This window comes from Sceloporus occidentalis, unplaced genomic scaffold (assembly GCF_023333645.1).
Source record: "Sceloporus occidentalis isolate IW3139 unplaced genomic scaffold, rSceOcc1.0.p SCAF_7, whole genome shotgun sequence".
NCBI classification, from domain to species: Eukaryota; Metazoa; Chordata; class Lepidosauria; order Squamata; family Phrynosomatidae; genus Sceloporus; species Sceloporus occidentalis.
The window spans coordinates 67,429,640-67,448,802 of record NW_028316987.1 but is presented as its reverse complement, the minus strand read 5'-3'; the positions used below and the strand labels follow the sequence as shown (position 1 = coordinate 67,448,802).

Sequence of the window (19,163 nt, the reverse complement as noted above, 5' to 3'; positions counted from 1 at the left end):
TTGCTCACAGACATTTTTTTCTAAATAGACTATTTTACTAGATGGGTAAATTGTTTTTTAAGATAAAGCAGTCACATATTGCTGCTGGACCTTTAATCCACATAGTTGATTTATAAGCTTCTTTATGATCTAGTTCTGGATCTGGTAAGAGCTGGTAAGAAAATTTCCAGTGTTGCAGAATACCTTCAGTTATTTAGTCCAGACATGTAGGCTGGGATTGTGCTAACATATTCCTCCTGCAATATGGTTGCCAGGCCTTTCCCCCACAAAGCCTTTCCACCCTGCTTCTTGCAAGTTGACAGCTTCTTTTGGCTGAATTATGAGAGATGCTGCTCTGTGCTTGGAGTTGCAATTTTGCTTCTAAAAAAAAGGAGGTTTTACTAAACGACTACCATACTTGTTTGTCACCAAGCGACTTCTATAGCCAAAATTAACTTCTGCAGCTGTTCTTACTATTGGTTTATCTAGCTGTGCAGTCATGCAGGTTTTATAGTGTTCTGGGGAAAGAATTACAACATCACAATTCCTTAGCCACTCATATGTTAAACTGGCACAGGTACAGAGCCCTACCAGCTTGCAGGCTATCAAAATATAAAACAGATATTGGCAGATTCAGTGACCTTAAGTTTGAGTTATCAGCCTTATATTGTATCTTGGCCACTATGGAACTGGCCACTATGAGTAGCAGATAATTATATCACGTAAGGGTTATTGATCCAGTATTTGGAGGCTGTACAAATTTTATATCCCTGTACATTTTTATATGTGCTAGATAAGCTGCAACATAATGGAAAGATGGTCCCCATAAGAGGACTGCTCTGTTCAGCCAACTTGGGATAGGCCTAATTTTGGGGTGGAAAGATCAGGAGAAATTATTGGAAAAAATACCTTTCTTTCTCCATCCTTGGAATCCAAGGAATCCATGGCTCTGAGACTGCAAGACCTGAGCAGGGCTGTTAATGATGGGGGGAGGGACTTGGAGGTCTCTCATTCATAGGATTGCCCAAAGTCAAAACAAGTACCTTGAACTGAACTTGTTACTCATGAACCACACAGCTACTTTTGTTTTTTATTTACCATGGTGCAATTCACTGCTCATATCCGTGTTTCCCATTAGAAGATTTCCCACCATTCAAAGAGGGACTGCAGTATGCTTTAATGCACACAAGACTTGTTTTGTCTTGTGGCACAGGTATCCATCCCACTCCCAGAAATGGGTTGCAGGTAGTAGCTATTATAGAAAAACAAATCATGGTTGCTTATGGAGTTTATCAAAGATGGAAAATGTGAGCATTTAGCCACCTGTGTAGCATGTACATGGGCTCATTTTTTAGCTATATCGTTTTCCAACATTATAATTGCTGCCATTTACTGCAAGTCAGTGTATATTTAGCAAGTACCTTTTAAAAAAATAAAAATCTTTGGGGACAAAACAAGGATTTTAAAATGTCATCAGCAAATCAGGGGTGGGAGCAATTTTAACAGAACAAGCTTTGAGGTAAAGTAAAATTTGTTTAGTGCAGTAAGGGTGTAACAGCATCTCTTTAATATTTTATCTTTCCTTTTGTCCCGAGTTATTTTTAAAGCACTTAGCTAGAATAAAATTCAAATTAATCGGAAGAAAATAGCAGCATGCCTCTTTTTTTGAAAGCCAAAATGTTAAAACACATTTTGACAGTAACTTCTTTTGGAGAGATGGTCAAGCATGCAGATTACAAAAAAGTAAATAAGATAGTCCATGGCAATGCACAGTCTGCATGATTTATGATTCTGGCAAAATTATGACTTGAGAGTGCTTTGGATGATTGAAGTTTCAAAACAATAACAATAATTATTACTAAGAATTAGTAAATAATTAAGGTTTCTAATAAGTAAATCATTGGTAAATATATTTTATAATTAGCAAATCACCAGTCATTCTTAATGTGTTATTCCTAAATAAAGTGACATCTCTGGGTTTTGTTTTTTCATACCTGTTTTACAAATAGCTGGGAGAATATAACGGTGGAAGGAAACTCCTCATAAAACCCCTGAAATAAAATACTTCTTTTTATAAATCTGAGTGCATGAGATCATAGATGACATAATGTCTTCTTTTTTGAGTATCATTTTAAACAACCTTCTCCCTTTGCTCTGCATTTTTTCAACCTGCCTTTAAAAAGTGTATCCTTCCCATCCCTTTATGACTTTAATTTCTCAAGGTCTTAGCATATTTAATGTGCTAATTCTCAGATTTTTATGTGGCTGGTTTACTTCCAGCATTCCACACATATATTCCCATCTTTGAACCACAAATGGCTTTTAACTTTGGAGAATTGGAGTAGAGTGGCTGGAGAAGTAACTACACAACACAGCTTGGTAAAGATTTTTTTGGATGATGATTTTCAGATTTCTCAAACAGCCTGGCCAGTGGTTATGCTGGCTGAAGTATTAGGGGATTTGTAGTCCTCAAACTAACTTTTACAAGTTCTGAGAAACAGCATGTGTGTGTGCATCTCAAAAATGTGCATGCATATTTGTAGCTTTTGACTGGGTTAGTCTAACTAAGGCCCGATACACACAGGCAGGAAGTGGTGATGGTGGCGCCAATTCTAGGGTTCTGGAGGGCACAGCAAACGCATGCGCCAGAACCCTAGAATGTGCTGCCACCACCATCATGCCATCCTCCCGTCCATATGGGGGCCACCATGATGACCTACGTGATGTGTAGCGTTCACATGTCGCACACAGGAAGTGGGGTCATAGGGCTGCATCGCACTGTTGATTCATGTTCAAGTGTATGTTACTTATATACAGTAACTTTGGCTCGGTACACACGGGCGGGGAAACGCTGCCCCTGATTAGAGTTGGAAGATAGCGTTTCCCCACCTGTGTGTACCAAGCCAAAGTTACTGTATATGAGTAACATACATTTGAACATGAATCAACAGTGTCATATAGTAGCTAAAAATGCCAGTGTGCTGCATCAATAAAAGTATAGTGTCTACATCGAGGGAAGTAATAGTACCACTCTATTCTGCCTTAGTCAGGCCTCACCTAGAATACTGTGTCCAGTTCTGGGCACCAATTCAAAAAGGATGTTGGTAAGCTGGTTCGAGTCCAGAGGGGCATGACCAAAATATTGAAGGGTCTAGAAACCATGCGTTATGAAGAGAGACTTAGGGAACTGAATACGTTTAGCTTGAAGAAGAGACAGTTAAGAGGTGATATGATAGCCCTGTTTAAGTATTTGAAGGGGTGTCACATTGAGGATGGAGCAAGCTTATTTTCTGCTGCTCCAGAGAATAGGACCATGAACATTGGATGCAAGATACCAGAAAAGAGATTCTACCTAAACATTAGGAGGAACTTCCTGACAGTAAGAGCTGTTCAACAGTGGAACACACTCCCTCGGAGGATGGTGGAGTCTCCTTCTTTGGAGGTTTTTAAACAATGGCTAGAGGGCCATCTGTTGGGGGTGCTTTGATTGTGAATTCCTGCATGGCAGGGGGTTGGACTGGATGGCCCTTGTGGTCTCTTCCAATTCTATGTACTTATGTACAAATTTTGGTAAAAAAATTGACCCAAAAATATCGTTCGACTTATCCTTGGGTCACTGTAAGTGCTGTACTCTAACTCTTATTTTTAAAAAGAAACATCCCCTGATGAAAGGCAAGAGTGTAATCTGTCCTAGAAGCACTGACCCCACTATGTTCTCTCATCCATGCAGCCTTTAGTGTGAGCAGTTATGCCTGCTAGAATTTTAAAAATCCTTTGGTTTTGTTTTCCTTTGCTTCATCCTTTAGATCCTTTGTTACATGCCCCTAAGTTTTACCCTCAACTTATCCACGTGTCATAACAAAATTCATAATTTTAGCCCCAAAACCTGCCCTTGATTTGTATGTGAGGTCCACTTACAGTTGAGTATACACAGTATTACTTCAACATGGATGTTGGCTTTGAGGTCTGGCAAGTACAGTGGTCAAAGCCCAAGATGTTGTTTACACTTGTGCGATTCTGCTTTTGTTCATTTTTTTCCAAATAACATATCTGTTCCTCTACTTGTATTATTTCCTTTTAAATTTGAGGGAGTTTAAACAGGAACTTGTGATATGGTGTGTTATATTAAAGGAAAGAGAGGCTATAGCATTGGTTGCCCCTTGATTCTCTGGGTGAAGATCCATATATTTTCTCGTCATTTGGATGGATGGCTCTATATTGTTTTAAGGGATCTATATTATTTTGCCTTAATTCTGCAAATGCATAAACCATATTTGAAGCCTCATATACTTAAAAAATTGTTGGTGTTTGACAAGGCAGAAGCTGTTATTCAGAGAAAAAGATAAGATGTCACATAGGGTGGATGCAAGCTTTTGAGTGTGCCCCAAAGTTCTCCCCATATGTTTAGCTTCTTACCAGTCTCATGTGCTATAAGTTAAAAGTTAATAGTCTAACACTTGAGGTGTAAACTCAGCAGCTAATTGGTTTCAGTGTGAAATCTACCGTCTCATACAAGATGTACTCGGTTCTGTACATCTGCTTCCAGATGTTATATTTTTGTTGAATGCAAAATATGAATAAACAACAAAAAATATATATATTCTCACATGGTGTTTTTTTAAATTGTATAAAAAACTCTAAGTGTAAAATTGATATTCTCTTTTACAACAAAAGTGAATGTTTGATCCTGATTGTGTGATGCCATTCCACTGAGTTATTATCACTAAGAAATAGTAACATATTAAATTTCAGTATGTTAATGTACAATTTGTGCTAATTTGTGAAACCCAGGCCTCCCTTATATAAATAAGCTTTATGTACTTAATATTCTGCTGCCAGTTTTAGTGATTTAACTACTATTAGCTGCAAAAAAGTGTGTTTATAAACATCTGTTCCTCAGTACAAGGAACTTGTTTAAAGTTTTCTTTCCTACTTCGGTCCATAAATTTTTAACAGATCAAGTTAGAGGTTAATGTTTATCCATTTGCTATAGACCGAGCTACCCACTGAGTGTAATTTTCTTGTGCCAAGTTCCTCCTTGTATCAGAGGCACTTCCTGCATTACGGAGTAAAAGGTTGAAGGTATTGAGTGTAAGTCCGTTGTGTGCTATTACATTGGAAACAGATACACATGTTGTCTGACAGCAGCATACAGGGCAGGAACTGCAACTCATTCATTTGTTTATATAGATGGAAATAAATGGGGGGAGAACTGAGGAGGGGGCAGATCCCAGTTTCACCCCCACATCCCACCCAAGGGCAGCACTGATGTTTCCAACATCAATGGAAGTGACAGCATATCACTTCTGATTTCATTTTCAGCCAATTTTAGCCATTTAAAAAAAATATGGGGAATTTAGAGGTCGTGGGGGCAAAACTGCTGTATTTACAGCAATTTTGAGGCATTGAGGTGGGAGGCAAAGAATAAATTGAAGGGTTTTAGTAGGATTCAGGGGTTGCAAATTGGGGCCAGATGGGCTTGAACGTACATGAGAGCCAGTTTAACATACTGGTTTGAGTGTTGGACTAAAATTCTGGTAGACCAGGATTCAAATCCCCGCTCATCCATAGAAATTCACGGAGCAACTTTGGACAAGACACACTCTCCCACCCTTAGAGGAAGGCAAATGCCAACCCTTTCTGATCAATTCTTGCCAAGAAAACACCATCATGGTTTTTGTGGGTCTTTCGGGCTATGTGGCCATGTTCTGGAAGAATTTATTTCTGCTGTTTCACCTGCATCTATGGCTGGCATCTTCAGAGTCATTCCCTGAAGATGCCAGCCACAGATGTAGGTGAAACAGCAGGAATAAATTCTTCCAGAACATGGCAACATAGCCCGAAAGACCCCCAAAAAACTATGGATGCCAACTGTGAAAGTCTTTGACTTCAGAAACCCCATGATAGGTTCACACACAGTGACTTTGACCAAGTCATACTCTTTCACCCTCAAGGAAAGGCAATGGCAAACCTCCTCTGAACAAATCTTGCCAAGAAAACCCCATGATAGGCTCACAAGCCGGGAACAACTTGAAGGTAACAGAGGTTCACATCAAGGTTGCCTTAAATCAGAAATGACTTGAAGGGACACAACAAACAACAATAACAACAGGCTGCCCTTGCCTCACACTTTAAACTGCTTCTCAGCTATGTTTATTGTATACACAGAGTTGTTCATAACAAAGAGCTGTGTTGTTAACAACTAATGTCATTTTATTAATTGTCATTCCAGTCAAAAGACAACATTAGGGTTTCCCTGCGGTTCATTTACAAACCAGCCTTAAATTTCTTTACACAGATGTCAATCCTACTACTGCCTAGTCTAAAAGCAAAATGAGGTAGCAAAATGGATTATACTTGTGAGTATCTTTGTGGATGAAAATTCTTCCTGCCACTTTAGTTTTCTGTCCACAAGTATCTTTCTCCCATAGGGAAGTGATTTAAAACATGATTCCCAGACTAGTAGCCTACATGGGTACAAATTAATCTGTCACCTCAGAACTCCATGTGAACCGTGTGGAGTATTGCCTTAAAGGTGGGGAGGCTCAGTTTTTTTATATAATGGTCCTAGCAGAACCCAGGAATATTTTTTAGTAAATCATTATATATTAATTGCATTCCTCATTGCTTTTGTATCAATCTCCTTTTTAAAAAATTCTATTTAAAATCTCAGGATTGATAAGAGAATGGCATAAACTTTAAAATTTGACTCAGAATGCCTTTAAAAACAAAACAAAACAATCTCACTCACTAGCTTAATTTTGAAAGGTAACTTCATTCTTCTCCAGGTAATTTCTTACTGTACAGGTAACTATAGTACTTGTTTGCTGCTTCTAAGACCCAGGTCCCAGTAAAAGGTCTGCTAGAGCAAGTGAAAAAACAGTACTTGTCACACTGTTTTGTCTCCTTAAAACACCTTTCAAGACAGCAGCTCCATTTAAGGGTCTCAGTGCAGGGACGGGGGGGGGGGGGGGGGCAGGTCAGGGCATAGCAAGCAGAAAGGCTATCCTTTCAGTGGATCTCAGTCTATAGTCTCTCTTTTATAGTGCTGCTCTTTGATTGCTCTGGTCAGGCTGTCTGGGCTCTAAAATTGAGAGATGGCAATTGTAGATATGTCTGCTGGAGTACAGTACTGCTATTTCCTGACCAATCTGCTCTGATTATGCCAAGACAAAAGTAAAGAGACTGGGATTGTGTCTTGGCTGTAAACAAGCACTGTCCTGTTCCCTTATCTTGCTCACATATATGCCCTAACCCTACACAGCTGAAAGCAGGAAGGTGCCCTGCACCAGTGTCCAGCACACTCGAGATGCAGGGTGTTATTTTTATGTAGGGTTGCCATAAGGCAGGACCTCCAAACTGGGACAAATGTAGGACAAATGTAGGGCCACATTTTCAAATGTAGGACACGTTTTTTAAAAAATGGAGGACACATGAAAAAATTGATATTTTTTTTTAAAATGTTAATATAAATGCATGTTTCTTAGGCATGCTCAAAATGGAGGACATTTTGGCATTATTCCTAGACAGAAGGCTGAAATGTACTTCTCTTTCTGGCCAAACACCTCCCCCAATTCTATAAGAACATTTCCCACTCCCAAGCAGGCATAGCATTTGCAAGATCACAGGCAGTCCCTTGTGCCATTGCAAACTACATTTCCCACTCCCAAGCAGCCATAGCATTTGCAAGATCGCAGGCAGTCCCTTGTGCCACTGCAAACTACATTTCCCACTCCCAAGCAGGCATAGCATTTGCAAGATCGCAGGCAGTCCCTTGTGCCACTGCAAACTACATTTCCCACTCCCAAGCAGCCATAGCATTTGCAAGATCGCAGGCAGTCCCTTGTGCCACTGCAAACTACATTTCCCACTCCCAAGCAGGCATAGCATTTGCAAGATCGCAGGCAGTCCCTTGTGCCACTGCAAACTACATTTCCCACTCCCAAGCAGGCATAGCATTTGCAAGATCGCAGGCAGTCCCTTGTGCCATTGCAAACTACATTTCCCACTCCCAAGCAGCCATAGCATTTGCAAGATCACAGGCAGTCCCTTGTGCCACTGCAAACTACATTTCCCACTCCCAAGCCTTCTTAGGAATTCCCCCCTTCCTCCTTTTCCTTGCCCCCTCCAACTCCCCCAAACCCCTCGCCCCCTCTTTTTCCCAGGTATGTCTCAACTTAGGAGGGATTTATGGGACAGATCCAAAGCCTTTTTTCTTTTCTAATGGGGGCAAAGCCTTGAGAAGCCCTGGACTCCTGAGAAGAAGAGGAGGGGGGCTTAGAGAGAGGAAGAAAGAGAAAAAGAAGATGAGGAGGGGGAAGAAAGGAAGAAAAAGGAGAGGAGGAAGAGGAGGGGAAGAGGAGGAGAAGAAAAAAAACGGAGTAACAAGAAGAAGAGAAGGAGGGGAAAGAGAAAAAGGGGGAAGCAGCTTGCCTGAGTGTAAATTCCTCCCTGCTTGGATGTTGCCCAAATAAGGAAGCAGAGGGCTGGCCAATAGAGGCAGGGCAGTGCAGCAGACCCCGCCCCTGCTGGTTTCAGTCCTCCTGCTGCTGCTCCAGGCATGCTTCACAGGCAGCACTCTATAGAAGGCAGGCAGCAGCCCTGGGAGCTCAGAGTTGGGCAGCCACCCGGGGGCGGGGGCGGGGGCGGGGGCGGGAAAGGGACCGGGCACGCCCCCCAGGGGGCGGGAAAGTCCCGCCCACCACCGTGAAATGGCAACCCTATTTTTATGCATAATAATCACCTTACCTGTTGCTACCTAGAGCATAGGTGGGCAATTGAGGGCCTCCAAATGCTTTTGGTATGCACCTCTCATAATCCCTCAGTGTTGTGTATGCTGGCCAGAGCTGATGGGAGCTGTAGCGTAGGCCAGAAACATTTGACAGCCTGCAGTTGGCCACTCCTGTGTTAGAGACTAGTTCTCCATTGAAGATGTAAATTCTTTGTATAGCTGGGAGTGAGGTCCTAACATCTGTTAGGTATAAAAATATAATTACATTTCAGACCTTGTTCTTAATACTAAAATGGTAGATTTTGAAGACAGAGAGAAAATGAGGGCATGGAGATGAACAGATAATCCTTATTAGTAATCCCCCAATACTTAACTTTTCATTTACCTGGAATCAAACCCCAGTGGATACCAAGGGCCCACTGTACCGATAGACAAAACTTAAGAGTTTAAGTACAGTACTGTACTTGCCCAGTTACTTACAGTTGCAGACATATAAACAAGTACTGTTGAGCCAGCATAGTATAGGGGCTTGAGTGTTGGACTAGGAGACTGGGAGACCAGAGTTCAGATCTGTATTTGGCTATGGAAATCCACTGGGTGACTCTGGGCAAGGTCACACTCTCTCAGCCTCAGAAGGGGTAAGGATACCCCCCCAGAAGAAATCGTACCAAGAAAATCCCATGATAGGTTCACTTTAGGATTGCCATAAATCAGAATTGATTTGAAGGCACACAACAACAATAGCAACAACTATTCAAATTTTAAAGCATCCTTGTATTTTTTCAGGCTGTGCCCATAATTCATATTTTTTCAGTGAGTCTTAGGAATGTTGAGCTGATGTTATACATTAATTAATCATCTTGCATGAACACAAAGGTTGTTTCACATTTCACTGTTTACATAGGTTGTAGACAGTGCTTGCATATGTGCCTTCAAGATGCCTGTCAACCTATGGCGACTCCATAAATTTCATAGGGTTTTGCTAGGCAAGGAATACTCAGAGGTGATTTTGCCTGTTCCTTTATCTTAAACTTAGCCTACAGCACCTGATATTCCTTGGTGTTCTTCCATCCAAGTACTAACCAGAGATGACCCTGCTTAACTTGCAAGAGAACTGGTGCTTTTATGCTATTAGGTGCTATCATGAGAAATGCATATGTTCATTCTTAAATAATGAAGATTGTATATCATGAAGGTGGGGTGAAACCATCAATGACTTAATGCTATTGAGTGCTTGTTTTCCTCAGTCTGGTGCATTATCTCTTTGAAGCATGATTTTGAAAGCGTTTTTGAGCCCTGTAGAACTGTTTTGCTTAGACAGCTGATGTTCCCATGCACATCTGTGACCTTCTGTTAGCTTCTGTCTAATCATTATTATTTTTCTGAATTATATTTACAGCTGGTCCTTGCATACCAGTTACGCAGATATCCCAGATAAACCCTTACTTTTGGCTTGTATCACATCCTCTCTTGCCCCGAGTCCCATATTTGGAGGCATTAAAGAGGCTAAACTCTACTGGAAATAGAAAGCTGCCTGATTTTTGAAGTACTGATGTGATTAAATGTAATGTAATACAGTTGGTATGAGCACTTAAAAGGATAGACATTCCTTTACTTACTGTAGGTAGCTCTACATCTTGCTTGGATGGAGTTCATTGTATCAACAGGAAAGAAAGCAAGGATACAAAATTGTCAGGAGGAGGAAGAAGGGAGGAAAAATCTAAATCAGACAAAGTGAATTAAAACTACAGTACATTGTAAAAATAAGCAAGTAAAGTAAAACTTGTGATAGGGCTGCCTTAGGCCCACCATAAATCAGAAATGAGTACAAGGCACACAACAAGAAATAGTCTAGAACTGGAACCTCTGTAGCAGATAGTCTGTTTGACAAAACAAAACAAAAAACAATCCTGCAATTTTGTGTACAGTATATATACCCTTTCATTCCAGTCCTATATAAGATACCCAGAAGGTAATAGACTCATGTTCCATTGGAAGAAAAGCCACTGAGACATACATTGATGAAACCTTTGAAGCTACGGAGAGCACATTTATGTTTTTTTTAAACTTCTCACCCTTTCACTGGGATCATTTTAGGAGGATTCACTGGGAGATTGTGCTCATTGTTGAACAGATTGTACGTATGTGTAATGTTATGTGCTTTCAGGTTACTCTAGGTTTTTTAGTTCTTTACGTATATTCAGAAATATGTCTGTTTAAAATCTGCAAGAAAAGCTTTCCAAGTCATTTTACATGGGAGGCTCATAGAATCCTAGAGTTGGAAGAGACCACAAGGGCCATCCTTTCCAACCCCCTGCCATGCAGGAACTCTCAATCAAAGCATTCCCAACAGATGGCCATCCAGCCTCTGTTTAAAGACCACCAAGGAAGGAGACTCCATTACTCTCCAAGGAAGGAGTGTGTTCCACTGTTGAACAGCCCTTACTGTCAGGAAGTTCCTCTTAATATTGAGGTGGAATCTCTTTTCTTGTAGCTTGCATCCATTGTTCCGGGTCCTAGACTCTGGAGCAGCAGAAAACAAGCTTGCTCCCTCCTCAATATGACAACCCTTCAACTATTTAAACAGGGCTATCATATCACCTCTTAACCTTCTCTTCTCCAGGCTAAACATCCCCAGCTCCCTAAGTCATTCCTCATAGAGCATGGTTTCCGGACCCTTCACCATTTTAGTCACCCTCCTTTGGACACGCTCCAGTTTTGCAACATCCATTAGTAGTTATACTACTGAAGATCAGCAGAAGGCCTATGGGTTGTCACACTTAGATCCTAGGCTTAAGGTTTAAATTACTCTTTAAAACTTCACTTGAAATTACTTGCCTGAAAAAATCCTATGACATGTATGGGGTCACCATAAGTGGGCACATATACACAACTACCATTTAAATTAGTATGTTGTAAAATGAAGAAAGAGATGGTATTATCTAATAATATTGGTACATGTAAAATTATAGCACAGGTTGAATTACATTTCTTATATTTCAAGCATTTATTTCAATTCTTTGTGCCTTTTGATGTTGTGAACTGCCTGTGATCAAATTTTCTCTTTGATATATAAATATATTTCAGTATTTATGTATCTTTCAGTCACTAGCTGTCTCTGGTGCTTTTTAAGCTCATGAAATTCATGTTTGTTCATTTGAGTCGTGGTGGAAAATCAAGGTGGAACAATGACTAATGGGTGTGAGGGGAAGTTGAACCTCTCAGGCAGTTGAGGGCTGAATAAACAGATTACAGGATAGGGTGCGTGTGTGTGTGTGTGTGTGTGTGTGTGAGTGAGTGAGTGTGAGAGAGAGAGAACAGTAAGATAAAGTGAGTACTTGCCAATTGCTAGTGTAGTCTATGGAGCCTTCCAGGCTTCAGCTTCTCTGTTGCCATGGTTGCAAACTTGAAAGCAATACAGGAACATCCCATAGAAAAGGTAGCAGTCACCTAGGGATTTTGGGAGGAACCACTGCTGATTATACATGATAGAGGCTGCTGGTACGTTTGGACTAGTCATAGTCGGCACAAGCAATTACTGGAATGATTGACAAGACCTGGGTTGTGAGACTTGGTTATGCCAACACATCATCATGTTGGTCACTCAGAGAAACACAAAGGCAGTGAAATATGACAACCCAAAGTGTCCTATAAGGAAAATAAAGTACACTCAGACAGAACTTCTGGGAGGCAGAACATATACCAGCGGGTTCGCGTTTAGTGGCCCCCAGTTTTCCCACAGTGTTCTAGGATTATCTTGGATCAGGGAGTGAATACCAGCGGGTTCGGGTTTGCAGTTAGTGGTCCCCAGTTTTCCCACAATGTTCTAATCTAGGACTACTTTGGATCTGTTATTTTGGGGGAAGTTCAGAAGCTGAGAGATCCACCTGCTTGATGCTGCTTGGGTAGGCATTTGCAGTTTGCCCAAATGATGCCAGTGGTTGACACTGACGCAGATGACCCAAAGCATTCAAGAGCCTACCTATCTTGAGATGTTGGGGATAGGGTTAACTGAACTTAAACTGGAAGGGCCAAGGCTTGGCTGTGCTTCACCTGTTTTTTTCTTTCTTCATATGAAGAATGGTACTCTGAAGAGGAGAGCAGTTTCCACGCGTGCAGCCTCTCTCCATGATTTTTCTTTCTCTAAATGAGCTTGGGCAGTATTGAGGGAAACATGTTTAATTGGAAGAGAACATTGATTCAGAAGTAGCAAAAATACCAGTTTGAGATATAGCCTGTGAGGGTTAATATTTCTTGTTTGGAGTTTATTAGACTTCACTTTAGATTCCAGTTGTTGAATGGGCATTCAAATGGATACTTGATTTATATTCAGACTGCAGTACCTTTTTGTGGAAAAAGATTGGTTCTTGATCTGTTTTCTCCCATTGAATAATCCTGTAAGGAAGCTGTTACAGATATTTGTTTGATTATTGAGAACTGATCATACAGTTGGAAAATGTCACTACCCATTTTTCTGTCACAACAGAATGGCAAAGTGGAGTAAACAAATCTATGCAGTTAAGATTTACTAACTCACCCTACTTATAAAACTCACAACTTCTGCTTGCATTTATGTGCATGAGGAGGGAAAACTATGGCTCTCCAGGTGTTGCTGGACTGTAGCTTCCATCATCCTTACAATTAGGCATGCTGGCTAAAGGTGATGGGAGAGCATCTGGAGGATCACTGATTTTCCCACCCCTATTCTCAGCCTAGTGGAGTAAATATGTTGTGTAAGTATCTATTTCCCTAGTCAATGTTTCTTCTATATAGTCACTATTTCTTTCTTTCAAATAAATGCTAGTCATGTAACGGTAATACTTTGTGAACGAATCCCCAGTCAATTTAGTTAGAACAGTTCTGCTTCAATACAAGAGTCTTTTCTTTTTGACTTTGGTGCTCTTTTAGATTAGCGATAACCATAAAATGGTACAGCAGACTCATCTGTTACCTTGACAACAGCAAGGCTCGCTGAGGGCAGTGATGGAGCAGCTTCAACGACACTACACACTAGAGCATTGTGATAATTTTTACTTGTAGTATTTTTGTTGAATATTTCTGTCCACCATGGGCTATTTCAAACATTTGGAAGCTGTTGTTTCAAGCACTGCATGAAACACAGTGTTGTTAATATGTGACTGTGCTGCCATCTGAATATCTAAATTTAAGGAACCAAAAAGCAGTGTGGGACACTGATGAAAACACCAAATCTTATTTGCAATGAACCTTGCACAAAACATGTAAGATGAAATCAGCTTCAGGCATTTTCTAGTAAATAACTACCATGCAATTTCTGTTACTGTTTAATACAAGCTTAGTCATTTTACTAGGATTGTCTGTCTTTTATTCATATAATTTACAGATTATAACACATTGGTTCCAGTATTTTCATTAAATGTCTGTGTTGTCTACAATGCCAGTTATAATATTACTTGTTAAGTACTGTAATTAATTGTTATTAATTTCAAACTTGTTATCTTTATTTGCATAGCATTTAGTCTATATATTATCTATGATGTGGAAAATATTGCTAGGAAATAGACATTCTTCATATGGGAATATATTCTGAGCATGTTAGTTGTATAGATGCTAGAAGAAAATCAGCTTTTTCAATAAATTGGTAGGGGTATTTTGCAATCTGTAAACATGAAAGTTTTCCTCGCATGAAGGATGGTGTAATATTTCAGTAGTGTAAATTTTGATAAATTGGATATCGGCTCTGTAAGAACAATTTAAAAAAATCTTTGCGTCTTTCCAACAACAAAATAATAGTATAGATTGGGGGAGGGGGTTTTGTGCCCCTCTATTTGTGGTTGAATAGCAGCTTCCATTATTCCTTACCAGTAGCTATTCTGAGTCTAGACTCAGACCTCCTGTACAATATTATAACATTTCTAGATAGGGTAAAACATTTTGGCCAAAGCTTGCCTTTTGGTATTGAATCTTAACATGAATTTATAGTCAGACTTTAGTTTCAGCAAGTGTGCCCATTTAGAATACAATAACAGTGATTTTTTAACATGGTTGCTTAGAGGGCATTAATAACATGACTGTGTTGTTTGTTTAATTGTAGCACCCCTTTTATGAACCCACACAGCCCAATGAGTGATAGCTGTGTTTTCTTTCTGTTCAGAGTGGTATTGTAAGGTTTCCTTGACGCTAGTGTTAGTATGAAGAGGACGGTGGAATCTGCCAAGGCAAAATGGGATAGCTTTAGCACCTCTTGGAAGGCGTGTGGATTCCAGGCTGAAATCCAAAGCAATTTTGTGCATTGACATTGTACTCATGCCCACAATCTGAACCTCATATTTAATGCAGTGAGAAGCTTTGTTCCTGAAATAAAGTATTTTAATATACACATTAAATTAAGATGGTTCAAACTTTTTCATTAATTTCTTGGGGGGGTGGTAGGGGTTGGGCAATATAGTGGGTTCTTTATGTGTTGTAGGAGATGTGTATGAGTGAGGACTTGGGTGGGTTTCCCTCCCTATGCTATGCCTGGACCCTATCCGGGAATTTCTTGGCCTTAGTTTTGCACAAGAATTTGAAACAAACAAACAATTATAGAGAGTTGGGTTTCTGCCACGAGGCAGATGGGTTTTGAAATCCTGATTAGCCTCATGGCCAAACATTACCAATTGCCCAGTGGTAAAGGATAATTTGTGTTAGCAACTTTGTTTGATACATTTTGCATTCATTTGGCAGATTGAGGCTGGGAAAAGATATGAAAGCTGAAAATGGACTGGGAAAGTGAATTTTCTACTATTACTATAGTTCTCATAGCTAATGGATGGGGAAAGATGAGTCATACTTGCATACTTTGATTTTCTTTGCTTCTGCATTATTTACTCCACGGGAGTCCATCTACCACTGACTTTTCCCCTTCAGGGGCAGGGGCAGGGGCATCTCTGGCCATGGAGCACATTTAGCTAGTCAAGGGGAATTGAATTGCCAGCCAGGGATAGTCACGATAGAATTAGTTATTTGGGAGCCTAGTTCTACCATTGGCTATGGTGGGAGGCTGGACCCCATCAGTGGAAGAACTGGAATGACTTTCTGCTGTATACCTTCTGCTATGTTTTTTAAACCATCAAAGCTTGCCTTACAGCAGAAAAGTGTATCAGTATCCAGTGTCAAACAAATTCCTAGGTGGATTTCCAGAACAAAACACAGGTTAAAGTTTACACAAAAGCAAAAGTTGCTTTTGATTATAGATAGAATTGCAAGATTTAATATTCTGAGAACCTGAAATTTGTATTTCTGAAATTTAAGGTAATTTCAGACTGAGAACTAGTGGTTGGTTAAGTAGTTGTTGTTAGAAGAACTTTTGCTTAGTTCTACTGCTGTCACAAGCACATGTGGTAAGAATATGGTGAAAGCCTTGTGCTCTTTTAATGCAGGTGCCACACATTTTTTCCTATTTTTATTTTTCAAATGCATTAAAACTATTTTAAATGAGAGTTGTATATATAATTGTTTTACCTCCTTTTTTAAAATAATGTTTTTAAAGCTGTATTTTCTTTCAGTCGGTGCTTTGAGCTGGGTCCCAGTTGGGTCCCATATGAAGAGAAAGTCAGAATATAAATTAGATGAATGTAATGATCCTGAAAAGGTGTTTAAGATTATTCTTAATTAGTTTTGGCTTTAATTTTATTTATTTGTGACCACGATGGCTGTGTCACCAAAAGAGGAGGACAGAATTTCCATAAATGTTCAGTATGCTTATTTAATTACTGTTATTTCTATAGAAATGCAACACAGCTCAACATAACATGAATTTGTATACTTGCTCTGCTGTCCAGTTATTGGTAATGGGGATCGTCTCTAGGCAAGTGGTTGTGCCTTCCTACATGATAAATGTAACTGGCCATTCTGCTCCAGAGGCCTCTCTCATTTTTGACTTGGTGGGTGCAATGCTATATCATAGATACATAATGAGTGAGCTCAAGACAATGGTGCCTGTACTGCAATCAGTTGTATAAATGTGGGTGTCCAGTGTAACTACACTGGTGTATATTTATACTGTGCTACAATGGTATAATAACATGGCCACACACCACATACAACTGCACATTGCTTGGACAAGAAGAGAGTACAGTCATACCCCCCCCCCTTTTTTTTTTCCCAAGAGCAAAAAAACTAGGCTAAAATTCTAGTCTGTGGGGCTTGAGTTCATACACAGGAGAAGGTAAAGAAGCATGTGCTTGTAAATTAGGGATGTGTGATAAAACCAACTCCACATCCACACTGGATTCTGCCACCATTCTTCTCATGTCTGTTCTGATTTGAATACATACTTCAACTTGATGTTGCTGCATGAAGACCAGCAGTAAAATCTAAAGTAGCTTTGCCACTTCAAGGTGGCAGATCTACTGCCCACTCTAAAGCCAAACAAGAAAGCAGGTAGCAAAGTATGTGAAGTGCTCAGGAAAGAACTAGTGAGGTCCTAAAACTCTTCACTCTTGCCACATTCTCTAGTCTCCTGTAATCTTGGCTGAGATGTTTCATCCAACAAAAACAGAAAGAGGAGGGAGCATGTCTTTAAACTTTATGTGTACATGCTTCTCTCAAGCTATGGCTGAATGCAGCAGGATGACAGACATGTGACAGGACTGCCTGTGAAATGCAAGCCAGCCCAGACAAATGCCAGATCCATAGTCATCTTCTTTGTGACAAGGAAGTAGACTTTCAAAAATTATCTTTATTTTGGATTGCATTTGGATGAAGTTAACTGACTGAGTTGCCATTGAAAGGATTTTACATCATGACTAGCTTTTCTGGATCTGATCCATTGCTGTGGTGGAAGGCTCTGGAACACTGGGTTACTAGACCTGTGCTGAGCCATATGGCATCAGGGGTAGCATAATAGTCTGGGTCAGAGAGGGTTAATATCTCCCACATGATTTTTTACAGAGGCAAGTTCAGATGCTGATGTTGCTGATCTATAAAATTCTTAGTGTCGGGTGGACAAAGTATGTACCGCAAGTCTCCTGCAGCCATAAAGCATGACCCTATAAGCTTCTAAAGCTCTCAGATCTCTTGATTTTTTAAAAAAATTAGCCAGTGTTTGCCCCTCTTCCTGTAAATAGGTCAAACCCACTGCCAAATGCAGCAGTTTTCCTTCAGCAAGTAGCCCCCTCCCCCAAAAAACCTTGAAAAAGCAGAAAAAATAGCTTAAAATTGGCTAATTTGTGAAACCAGATGTGATGTGATGTGATGTGATGTAATTTCCAGTTGTGTCAGGCATGCTGGTGTGGCCTGCCAGGCGAGGTTATGAGGGCAAAAACCGTGCCCTCCAGCACCTCCAAAGTTGCCCAACCCATTTTATATCCTGGTGGATTCTGCATATCTGAAGCAGCACCTTTCTTCATGTATACCATCGCCATCTTTTGTGATATGCTGAGGTGCCTGTGCCACCTCAGCATATCAGTGCCTGTGCCACACTGTGCCACCTGAAATCTGTGAGAAGTATGTGCAGCAGAGCCTTTTCAGGAGTGCTTCTGACAGTATAGATATCACTGCTTGGGGGAACCAGGGTTGCTGTCCAATAGTTTTTTTAAAAATACTGCAAAATGCCAGGCTCTAAATGTTTCCTATGCTTCCTACATCATAATGCAGAATTAGTTACTACTGGTGGCTTTCAGAAGATAGATAGATAGATAGATAGATAGATAGATAGATATTGCTGCCATACTTTGCTCCAGAGGCAGACAGTGAGTTTTGGACATCCCAGAGTTATCTACTTTTGTGACTTGATTTTTTAAATACAGAACTCTATTGAATGGAATGCCAGATAAATTTAATAATTATTTATTATCTTGTGTTGAAAATGCTGATCTGTACACAATAAGTAATAATCTAACCAGAGGGTTCATTTTACAGTAATATATACTACCACTAATCAGAGTTTTCATTTAATACGTTTATGTAACAACTTCATTATTTGATAAAAGATTAAACTGATGATAGTCCATATCAAACCAGCATGTTGCTTGCCAATTTCTTTCTTTCTTTTTTTTTAATGTATTGCTGTGAATATTTAATATAAAGATAGTGCCAAGAAAAAAGGCTTCCTTTGCCTTTAAAATTAGGATGTTGAGATTAAGAAATCTTGGTAAGGAGAACCAAGTAGATTTTTGCAGGAAACATAAGAAGAATCCGAAACATTATCTAGTATGGTCTGAAGTCTGTAACTCTTCCCTAGCTTAATGTTTCGTCAGTGGTGTAGTGGTAAGTTGTGAAACTCAGGTGTTCATCATGCCAATACTATAGATATGTGTCAGAACAAATATGGCAGCTGTGTTAATCTGTTCTGGTGTGGACAATTGCAGTGGAGACCAAGGGGCTGAACAGACAGGCCAAAATAAAGCTGCTTCAGGTCACTTTGGAGGTTTGTTGTTTAAATGATACACACATTTTAAGAGGCCAGAAGGTGTGCCAAAGCTCCGGTCTA

The 19,163-nt window shown here is 40.0% G+C and overlaps 1 protein-coding gene across 6 annotated transcripts in view; it reads left to right on the top strand.

The window, feature by feature from the left end:
* The window catches only part of PPP1R9A (protein phosphatase 1 regulatory subunit 9A), a 199,000-nt gene that overhangs the window by 85,604 nt on the left and 94,233 nt on the right, over positions 1-19,163 (top strand). The window lies entirely within an intron of this gene.